General features: G+C 47.3%; 1 long non-coding RNA gene across 2 annotated transcripts; it reads right to left on the bottom strand.

Moving 5' to 3' along the window:
* Positions 1 to 518: 518 nt before the first annotated feature.
* On the bottom strand, positions 519 to 11,102 carry LOC122890533. Of its 2 annotated transcripts, none has more exons than XR_006381090.1 (3): positions 10,194 to 11,102; positions 9,625 to 9,701; positions 519 to 572 (listed from the first exon to the last, which is right to left on the bottom strand). It is a non-coding gene; the product is annotated as an uncharacterized LOC122890533 (long non-coding RNA). The 2 variants fall into 2 exon arrangements; XR_006381089.1 differs by lacking the exon at positions 519 to 572 and adding an exon at positions 8,402 to 8,732.
* Between the last annotated feature and the right edge of the window lie 88 nt (positions 11,103 to 11,190).

Raw genomic sequence — 11,190 nt, 5'->3', positions numbered from 1 at the left:
TGTTTTTAACAGTCTGGCCCGTCCGCACTGTGGCCCTGTCCTGCTTCAGCCTGAGAGAGACTGTGACCACCTAGGGGAAGTTGCTTGCCTGAAACCAAGCCCATCACTTAGCTGTGTTGATGTCCCAGGGTTCTGAGTGGATAGAAATGCTCTCAGACGAGGTATTCTGAGTCCTGGTGTGTGGTGCCGGAGGAGAGCGGTGTCCGGCCACTTGCTGAGATTGGAGTAGGCTCTGCCCACAGGTCCCTTACTCGCCCCCAAATTCAGCAGCAATGTGTTCCATTCTGATCTGGGGACAGGCCGCTGTGATGATGGGAGGGGCACTGTGTTGGGATGAAGGCTTTGGAATCGGGCCCAGAGTCTGGTCCTGGCTTAGTCCTTTAATAGTTAACCTCTGTGAACCTCCCTTCTTCCATCTGAACAGTGGGGATGCCGAAGGCTTCCCCTGGGCTGTGAGTGAATGGACTTGCATGTGAAGCACACAGCACTGTGCCTGAAGCCTGGCAGATGCTCACCCACTGCTGTTAGCATTCTCAGTATCGAGCTTCCAGCCACGAGACGGCTCAGACATTCTGGAAAGCAAAGGGGAAAGTGAGGCTTGACCCAGACCACATACTTTAGGGACTGAGGAGAGCCCGGCTATGACTCCTGAGTGCAGTCCAGGAGGCCTTCCTGCTCCCCTGTCCTCCCTGTGCACAGTGGGAGCTGAGAACCTACTTGCCACCCCCCATTTTCACGTTCAAGAGAAGCTCCACAGCATTTCAAGATCTATGCTGGTTTTTATTTTTTGTCAGTTTTACCAGGATGCATTTTTTAGAAATTTATTCTTTAGAGAGAGAGTGAGTGTGGGGTGGGGGTAGAGTGGTGGGAGGGGCAGAGGAGGATGGGGAGAGAATCTCTAGCAGACTCCCCGCTAAGCAGAGTCTGAGATGCCAGGCTCCATCTCACAACCCTGAGATCATGACCTGAGCAAAAACCAAGAGCTGGACGCTCAACCGACTGAGCCACCCTGGTACCCCTTTACTAGGATGCATTTAAGGCAGAGTTGGGCAAATGGGGCAGAATAAAGTACAACCTAGACTTAGACCCTGGCAGAATCCTCAGTTCTGTCATCCTGTCTGTTAACTCAAGGTTTTTGAGCTAAAACTTGCTGGCAGCACCCAGCAACCATGAGGCCGACAGCTGCTCGGCAACGCTAGCATAGTGCCTGGGTGCTGGGGCTGGAGGCAGCAGCCTCCCTGTTTCCTTGAGCCCCATGAGGATGAAGAAGCAAGGCCAGCTCTGCAGGTTCTGATAGTCAGTGTCACGGATAGGGGTCTTCAGTGCTGCGGCTGATGGTGGGAAGGGCTCCCTAGGTGTGTAGTCATGCCTCTGGGTCTGGCGACGAGCGTGATCCACATACCATTCCTGAGGGCCCTGCACACAGGCCACCCTTTGGTTTTGGCAGCTGCCTGCCTAACTTAGACTCGAACACAATACTGGAGCCCCAGGGGCTGTAGAAACTGATCTAATGGTATTTGTGACTGACTTTATAGCTTTGTGTCTGAGTTGAGTGTAACATTGAATTCTGCCATATTCTGCCAAATCCCACACTGGTCTGCTGGGTCTGGCCCTCAGGTTATCTCTGAACCTGCCAGGATGCATTTGGACACCGTGTTTTTGTGTGGGACACCTTACTTTCTGGTGCTGCCTGGATTTGTCAGCTGTGCACACTGCCATTTTCCATGATGCCACTGACAAGCTGGATTTGGGCGAAGATGGGCTATGAAGAAGCCAAAGAATGAGGCAGTGTGGGTACAGGGACATTTATGTGGAGAAAGTTTGAAAACAGCAAAATTAATGTGGAGAACCCTGCGTGATCTTGCAAAATTTTGCTTCAGGCAAGGACAAGTGGCTTGCTCCTGGGGTGCAGGAAGATGACCCCTCTGAGAAAAGAGGCTTTCAAGGACCCCGGTTCCCAGGGGTCCTTGTGAGAATAAGCTCATAAAAGTCAGGTCAATAGCATTTTTATAGGCTTGCAGACTTTCATGAGTATCTTTGAAAAGTTCTCATCTTTCTAAACATACCATTTCTCTTTCAGAGTTAAAACTTGAGCTGCCCAGGTCCTGTTATAACATTTACTTTGAGGGGCACCTGGGTGGCTTAGTTGGTTAAGCGTCTGCCTTCAGCTCAGGTTGTGATTCCAGGGTCCTGGGATCTGGCAGGCATCAGGCTCCCTGTTCAGTGGGAAGTCTGCGTCTCTCCCTCCATCTGCCTCTCTACTGCCCCGATCATGTTCTCTCTATCTCTCAAATAAGTAAATAAAATCTTTTTAAAAAATTTTACTTTGAAAATCTCACTAGCCTGTAATTACCTCTTTTTTTTCCAAAATAGATTTCTCGGAATTGGGGAGGGGGAAAAAGCAACAGTTTTTGATATAGATTGTTTTTTAGATAATGCTTTTACAGTTGAAGGAGGCAAGTTCTCAGAGATCAGAGGTTTTATCCAACTCCTTTCCATTAGTGAAAGCTATGGACAATTTGTCTTACTTCATTATTCCACCACTGAAAACGGATCCTCTTGGCTGATGTTATTCTTTTTTGTCTCAGTGATGAAAGTGGACTCCAGTGCAAAGTACATAACCGAACACTGTTGACTTATACCTAGATACAGAACCATCATTGCACTCTTTTTTTTTTTTTAAAGATTTTATTTATTTATTTGAGAGAGAGAGACAGTGAGAGAGAGCATGAGCGAGGAGAAGGTCAGAGAGCGAAGCAGACTCCCCATGGAGCTGGGAGCCTGATGTGGGACTTGATCCCGGGACTCCAGGATCACGCCCTGAGCCGAAGGCAGTCGTCCAACCAACTGAGCCACCCAGGCGTCCCCCATCATTGCACTCTTAAACGATTCTAATTCCCTGTGTTATGGAAGGAAACTGGAGATCAATTATTCATCCAAAGAAAAGGCATATTCTATATATCTCCCCATACTTTGTGGTTACTAGAGCTTAATATATTTTCAGCTTTCAAGAAATGGCTAACATAGGCCTTCTAAGTTCCTTTTCTATTCAATGAGTGGACACTGTCTTTATGGATGCCCAACATTGATCCCTTTTTTTGCTAAGGACATGCTCGGTTGGCCCTAGTGTTGCAGGATTTCTAAGGACATCAGTGTCCTCTGCGAGGCTCCTGGTGCAGGTACGGGGCTTCTTCCTTTTTACTGGGTGTCTACTGAGGACTAGAATCACGGAGTCATCGCCTGCATATCAGCTGTGAGAGATGAGGCCCAAAGGTTTTCAGAGCCTTCTTACCAGTTTATAGAGCACCCCTCAGTGCATGAGGGCAGGTGAGTTTTTTTTGCCCAGAAGTGCAATGAAATTTAGTGCTTCTCAAATTTCCATCTCTGGGTCTCTCTTCTCATACTAGCTCTGCTAGTCAATGCTATCAAGTCACTAGGAGTTACCAGCAGCTTCATAGCTGCAGAAAACTACCTCTACATTTTCACAGATTTGAGTGATGTTGAATCAGCACAGCAACATCCTCCCCCGCAAAGAATGACATACTAGTAGATAAATCTACCACTGTCTTTTCAGCACTTAAACTCAGGATCCTGCTCAGCTCACTTACTAGATTTCCAGACTCCTGCAATTTGGGTTCAGACCTCCCTTCTAATTCCCCGTCTTGGGTACAAAACAGTCGTATGCACTGGGGGAAAGAGAAGCCCTTTGTTTTGAGCATGAAGCCTTGTCCAGATTTTCTTAGGGTGGGATCCAGGGACACTCTAATTTAGTCCCTTTGATTTAAATGATTAAACTGTCCCTTTGGTAGTTTAAGCTATAATTGCGGAGTAAACACAGATGTCAGAGTTGAAAGGTCAGACATGGCTTGGAAGGTCAGGCCTTTGTTTAGCCACAGAGCAGTTATTGTGAGCTGCTGAAACATGACCTTTGCTGCTCTGCCTTCCCTGGTGACCTCAGGCCGACTTGTGCTGGAGGCCCGCGGTGGTCCGTATATTAGATTTCCCCCCTGTAGATCAAAGAGGGGTACAGCCTCGGTTCTACTGGGTAGTTGCCAACAGCTCTGCTCTTGGGACCTGGCATCAGGTTTGCATTGGGATGTTAATGGTAATGTTATAGGGTTGCCCTGCTCTGACCAAGCTGATCCTGAACAGAGAGCTATTTTATAGCTAAAATTGAAATGGCAGTCCCTCTTCTAGGTTTCAGGGGGAAAAAAAAAGTCCAGGCAACAGAACTTTCTCCTTGATAAGGAGTCCCTGCCTAAAAAATTCACCACATCTGTCACCATGCATGTGATTCTAGCTCAGATTGGCTGTGAACTTTTATAGCACTGGGTCAGTTTTCACTTAATTTATGCATATTTCATGATATTCCACAAAAGTGCCTGGCACTCTACTGCCTGGGAGTGATTCTACTCAGTGGCTGAAGAGTTGAGTAGTATTTGAATGAGTTTGAGAACCAAGGGTTAAAGGGAGCTGGTGGTTCCAAATCCTTGTCCTGATGGAAGCCAGGGTGAAGCCAGCTCTCACCCTGATTGCAGGCAGTGACCTCGAGGGCTCTCTGTGCCTGACCGTGTTGGTCCCTGAAACCAGGTCTCCATCCAGCCTTGTCAAGAGCCTGGTGCTGTGATGTGGCATTGCAAACAGGGACTCTGCTCTCCACCACCAATCTCAGAAGGCTGGGATTTTCTTCCCCTTGTTTTGTCTTTTTAATGGGAGGTTTCCTCGGGAGTTGTGGCCATGTCCTTTGGGTGGTGCCAAGGAGGGTGTAAGTCCAAGGGACCCTCCTAAAGCAAGGATTCACCCTCCAGTACAACCTGGTAATACCTTCATTTTCCTGAGCTTGGCAGGACGATTTCCCTGTGTGACTTTTGTGACTTTCGGGGCATTGGTCCTATGTTGGGTGTCTTAAGGAAATGACAGGCAGACTCTTACTGGCATAAAAGCAACCCCCGGTTTGCACTTCTGTACTATTGTCTGGCATGCCTTAAGACTTCATGTGAGGTATAGCAACTAGATTTTATCTGATCCGTTAATGCTAGTCAATTGGTGGTGATTTTCTGGTGTCCTTCAGAATTTGGAGGCCCTACCCCGGTGTTTAGGAAGGGTAAGAAATGCCAGGATTGATTAGCCATGCCTGCCACAGGTCTGGGTGGGAAAAGGGCAATCAGGTCACATATACTGTCTTCCTGGTGTCTAGCCGAATGAATGAAGTGGCCCAGCATCTCGGAGCCAGCACTTGGCAAGAATGAGCTCTGGGCTCTCTGACTTTTCTATAGCTTATGTCCTGAAATGCTCTGATTCATCAGAGCCCGTTTAGCCTAGCAGCTCAGAGCTTAGGCTCTGAAGCCAAACCTGCCTGAGTTCTACGCTCCAGTTCACAAGCTGTGAGGCGACAGGCCAAGACCCGGGCAATGAGGGGCCTTTCGGCTCTGATAAATAAGGTATGTAATCAGCAATTACAATGAATCTCCCAAAAAGATCACTGAATCCTTCTATCAAGGGACTAACGTAACGCTTCATCAGATCCCAGTCATGCTGGTGACTACCTCACGTGGTTGCTGTGAAGATTAGTCCTTCCAAGTAAGGTGCTGGTCAAAGATGGCTACTGTTAACATCAGCATCTGTTCTCCTGCTGCTCCACAGCCTGACCTCTTCCTATGGGAAGGCCACCAGGCTCACCCCTTCGAGGCTGCACTGCTGGGACCTGCCATTGCTTCAATGGTATTGACCATGTGCCACTCCTGGGCTGCTCTCCCCACTACCTAGACTTCACTTCCCTGATGACACTGGGTTCCTCATGTGGAGTGCTAAGCCCTTTATGTCTGCATCTGTCCATCTCACAAATCTTTCACCTAGTCCAGGAGGGGGCTGTAAGACGCCCATTCTGTGGATGAGGAGATGTGAGAGCTTAAGTGACTTGCCTCAGGTCACATCAGGAGTAGCAGGATCAGGATATGAACTCTGCTGTCTCCTTGATATCGTAGTTTTTTTTTCCTCCTGATCAAATATTCCTTGGGTCAGGACCCCCTTCTTGTTTCCACCTGCCTTTTCTTAGAAATGAGCTTGTTTTATTTGATGACATGCACGCCACCAACAGGTCAAATTCTGGGCAATGAATGATTTAGATCTTGTCAAGGACAAGACTGGTGTTAAAAGTCTGGAGGACTCTGGGCATCTGGGAGGCCAGTCAGCTGGGACACACCTCTAGTCTCTAGGTTTGCAAGCCTGATAGTGGCTCTCAACTTAAGTGTGAGCAGTTAAAACCAGAGAGATTGCCCTTCCACGGAACATGATGGACCCAAACGTAGCTCCCAAATTGGCCCCAGAGCCAGAAATTTCAGGAGTGCTTGGGGATCCCTTCATAGGTCCTGCCCACCTGGCCTCTCATTCTGGGCCAGTCCCCGCCCTTACCCCCTCCTTCTCCATCTAGCTTTAGGAACGGTCCTTTTCCTGTCCTGTTCTTGTGGCTGAGCTGAGCACCTCCCTGACGCCTGACCCACTAGCCCCAGCAGGAAGCTTCTCCATTCTTCTCCCTAACACCCTATCCCAGAACACAGAACACTGCATGTCTTCAGAGGTTCACCGGGGGCTGCTCTGGTGCTGGGCAGCAGGGCTCCAGATTCACACTGATGTCCCTTGTCTGACAATTCCATCTCTCACTGCTGCAGGACAGTGTGACCAGAGAAAACCCCAAAGTGACATAGATGCTGAGGGTCAGAAGCTGGCATGTGAGGGGTGGCAATGGGCAGAGGGTGCAAGCCAGCTCTCACCCTCTGCCACAGACACACAGTGTCCTCAAAGCTGAGTCACGTGGCCGCTCCCAGAGCTAGCCTCACTCAGACTTGATTGAAATCCTAGTTCTTCAATCCTGTAAAATTCTTCAGTGGAATTCCAATAGGCTTCTTAAAAAAAAAAATAGCATGTATATTTTATAATGCTTATTGCTGTGGTTATCATTACTGTTTTTCTTGGGCTGGTTAGGGTTGGTTTTAGTTGTGGTTAACTAAAAAAAAGTCTCTCTGGGGATAACCAGGTGCCTCACAACAGGCAGGCCACGACTAGGTCCATCTGAAGAGGGTTCAGGTGGAGTCATCATGTGATTCATCCCCTAAGTGACTGAGCATTTCCCAACTGCTAGGATTTTCCAACTGTACCCCACCTGGTCCCAACTCTGCCTTCACCACAAGCTACTAGTGAAGAAACCCAAAACTAAACATAGCTATGAAAGTGATCAAACGTAAAAGATAAACAGTAAAGTGATAAAAGCCTAATGAACACAGATCTGATATTCAAAGGCATCTCTGACCTGTAAAAACAACCAAAGAATGAAAATCCCCAAAGGAAAATGACATGGAAATAGACAAGTGAAAAAAAAACCCGTTAATAATAAAGAAAATTAAAACGGCAGAAACAGGGTGTTTGGGTGGCTCAGTCGATTAAGCACCCGACTCTTGACTTGGCTCAGGCTGAACTCACAACCTGAGTTCAGCACGGAGTCTGAATGAGATTTTTTCTCCCTCTCCTGCCCCTCCTCCCCATTTGCGCTCGCTCTCTCTCTCTCTCTCAAATAAATAAATCTTTAAAGAATAAAAAAATAAATAAAATGGTAGAAACACCCATCTAGCATTATCACTTAAGAAAAATTTACCAGAATGATCAAGTCAGCTGTGGGTGCAAAGTTGAAGAAGGTTTCTCCTGCCTGCTGCTGGTGGAAGTGTGAAGTGACTGCCCATTTGGGAGCTGTTTTCAAAGTACTGACCAAAAGCCTCCAAAATGTTGTCTTTTTAGGATGCCACAGTTTTCATCAGGGAAATGGAGTTGTGCAGAAAGAGAAACCTGTACTTCATTGCATTGTTTATATAATTAAAAGACTTTTTTTTTTTTTTTAAACTGGCTTTCCTTTTGGAATGAGGGGCGGTATCCCAAGTGACACAAACGAACATTTACTGAGCACTTCCCACAGGCCAAGCCCTTTCTTCAGAGCTCTGCATGTCTGACCTCATTCCTGGAGATGCTCACCATCCAGCTGGGCCCAATGCAACAGCTACATGGCCCAGTGGGAGGACAGAGCCACACTGGTCTGGACTCTGGGTGGCACATAATACAAAACCTTTTAAGTGGCATTAGTTTTCTTAAAAAGTGATTTTTTTTTTTTTTTTGGCCTCAAAAATCAGTGACGTCTCAGCAATGGATTAATGACAACAGGTAAGACTTACTGAGAGCTTTCTCTGGGTCAGACGCTGTTCTAAGTGCTTTGCATGTATTAATACTTTTGATCTTTACTCAATCCTGTGAGGTAGATGCGATCCTTAATCCATTTTGCAAATAAGGAAACTAAGGCAGAAGAGCAGTTACATGGCTTGCCCAACACTGGAACAGCAAGTTGTGGCAGAATCAGTGATGCCAGTCAGCCAGGCAGCTGGCTCCAGAGCTCATGTTCTTACCTAGGTTAACCAGGGCTTGGCGGGCGTCAAGATTGAAATGATGCTACCAACAATGCTTGGCTTGCATCTCAGAGCTTCCTTCCTAGGTTGGCTTTCTCCATGTGTTGGCTTTCTCCATGGGTCTCCGTGGTGGCAACCCCAAGACCATACTGGCCTCACAGCTTATCATACCTTCAAAGGAGGTCTTCCCAGCAGCCCCAGCTCAAATCCCAGGGACTGTCAGGTCTGGTCTGGGTTCGGTGTCCTCCCCTAGGACAGGCTGGGTCTCATGGGAACTCTGCAGGACTACTACAGAGAGGAAGGAAAGTAGCTTCTCAGAGGATGGGATATGTGTTCACACTGAAGACCAGTTAACTGTGACCAACGGTCGAGGTGAAAACTGGGTAATGAAATTCCTGCTACGTGTCAGGTGTTTGCAAGGTACTGGGGAGCTACTAAGATATGGTTGTTGCCCACAGTCAGGTGGGAGAGCACAAGTGGAAGGAAAATCACAAGAAGCCTTTCTGGAGCCCAAGGAGAAGGGAATAACTGATTAGGAGGTGAGCAGGATCTGGAAGGCTAAGTAAGTAGTACAGAATAGTAACTACCTTCTTGAACACATATCATTTTCCAGGAAATAGGCTAAGTTATTGGTACACATTTATCATCACTCTGGTACCTATTGTGTCAAGATGAGGAAACTGATACTTAGAACAATGAAATACCTTGTCCAAAGACCCATCATGATGGAGAAAGGAGTCAAAATTTTATAAACACATTGGATGTAACCAAGTTGCTAAGGACAGCCAGCAAAGGTCATAGTCAATTTCATTTTTCCCCATAAGTAATTGACATTGAAAATGAAATCCCTTGGTTGGTAGCAATCTGATATCAGGTTATCTATTAAGGTACACAGAACACACAGTTAAGAACTTATTTAACTGGCCCCAGCAAAGAAGATGTAGTCATTAAATATTGGACTTTTTCCAACCTGCTTTTAAGTATCATCAATATGGTGTGCGAGTAATTCCATTAAAAATATCAGGGGAAAAAGGCTAAAAGGGCTTCAGATCCAAATACAAAGACCCTGAAACCATCAAAGAGGAAACTGGATCTGACCTGAACATACTACATATGGAAACCCTGGAGTCACTGTGATGCTCTGGGGAATATTCAGTTACAAGGGAGACCCAGCACTGACCTTCTTGCAAGGAGACAATCAACAGAAGACTGTATTTGATAGGAGGAATTCACTTCCTATTGACAAGGCTTCTAACCCTGTACAAGAGAGAAAAGAGGGGAGGGCAAAGACCTCAGTTGGCTTTGAACTGATGAATCCTGGTTCTTGAGGAGTCTGAAAAGAAGAAAAAACAAGACCAAACAAAAAAGGAGGCATTGTGTAGAAAGGCCATATGATCTACCCAGCTGTTACATCCTTTGCTCCTACGAGTTTGCTAGAAAGGTTGAAGGAATGACAGAAGCCAACCAGCAGAAACTTGGCATTCTTCTCTTGAATACTTATTAAATCTCTTCTGCAAATACTCATGACATATAGAAGATACCAAAGTGCTTATTAATGCAAACTTTACTTCCTGGGCTGCTTCCTAGGCTATCCACTCACGTATTCAATCCACCTCATGCCACTCCCCCTGTTGCCCACACGTCCAGCAGAGCACACAGCCCTTTATTTGGTGCCCCCAGAACCCCACATATGGTATTTCTATTACACCCCTGTATTGAAATCGACTCCTCCACTAGATTCTAACTCACCTCTGTCCCCAGCACTTTAGTGGATATGGCTGCTCAGAAAAGGCTGACTGAATTAACAAAAATTCGTACATTTCTTCTTCTGTACATTTATAAACACTGCACTACACTGTAGTAGTTCTCTGTGGTCATCTTCGGTCCAGGAGTGCCTCAAGGGCAACGTGATCTCTTACTCATCTTTATCTATTGCCAAGCATAGTGTCTAACAGTTCCCAGCAAATAGCAGGTGCTCAGTAATCATATTGCAATAGTTAAGCACAGAATTTCTCAACACATGATGCATAGGGCCGGGTAGGAGAGTAATAAACGGGTCCACTACTGGAAAAAGCTTGTGAATTCGTGACACAGTCTTTCTTGGTTGATGTACGTAATGGGAAGCGGCAGTTCTCCGGGCAAGTACAAATTCGGCTCCCACGTTCCTGGCGGAGGCAATTTCTCAAGAGTCGGGAGGGGCCTAACATGAACCACACACGGGCGCTCCCTACTTAAACCCCACAACAGATCCAAGGTATAGGCAGGTTATCTCCCGTGGTGCCGAAGAGGATACAGACCCAGAGAGGTTTATCTCTTGCCCAAGCCCATCAGAGGCAGGGGGGAGGATCGAGGCTGGGCAGCGGGCACTGGGACCGGGAGGCTGGCCTTTCCTCCTCCCAGGGCTGCCTTCGGCCCTTTCAAGTCTAGCTGGACGACTCCTGAAGAGGAAAAGCAGGGAAGAAGCCGGGATGCTAAGATGCTCTGGGCACAGGAGAGTCAGAGGAGGCTCGGTCAGTAAAGAGCCGAGGGAAACAGGCGGCGCCACTTAGCCGCGCATCCTCGCCTGGCACGCATTTGGCGGCACTGATAAGCCTGGCCCTTCTGGCCTTCCGTAGGTCGGAATCCAACTGGGATCTCTTCTGCGGGGGCAGGGTCAGTATTTTTTGAAATTCAGATTCTGTCTGTATACTCGAACCCGGAGGTTGCAAACCCAACCCAACCCTTGAGTCCCAACAACCAAAGCCGC

This window comes from Neovison vison, chromosome 11, assembly GCF_020171115.1.
Source record: "Neovison vison isolate M4711 chromosome 11, ASM_NN_V1, whole genome shotgun sequence".
Lineage (NCBI taxonomy): Eukaryota > Metazoa > Chordata > Mammalia > Carnivora > Mustelidae > Neogale > Neogale vison.
This window is presented reverse-complemented; position numbering and strand designations above follow the sequence as displayed.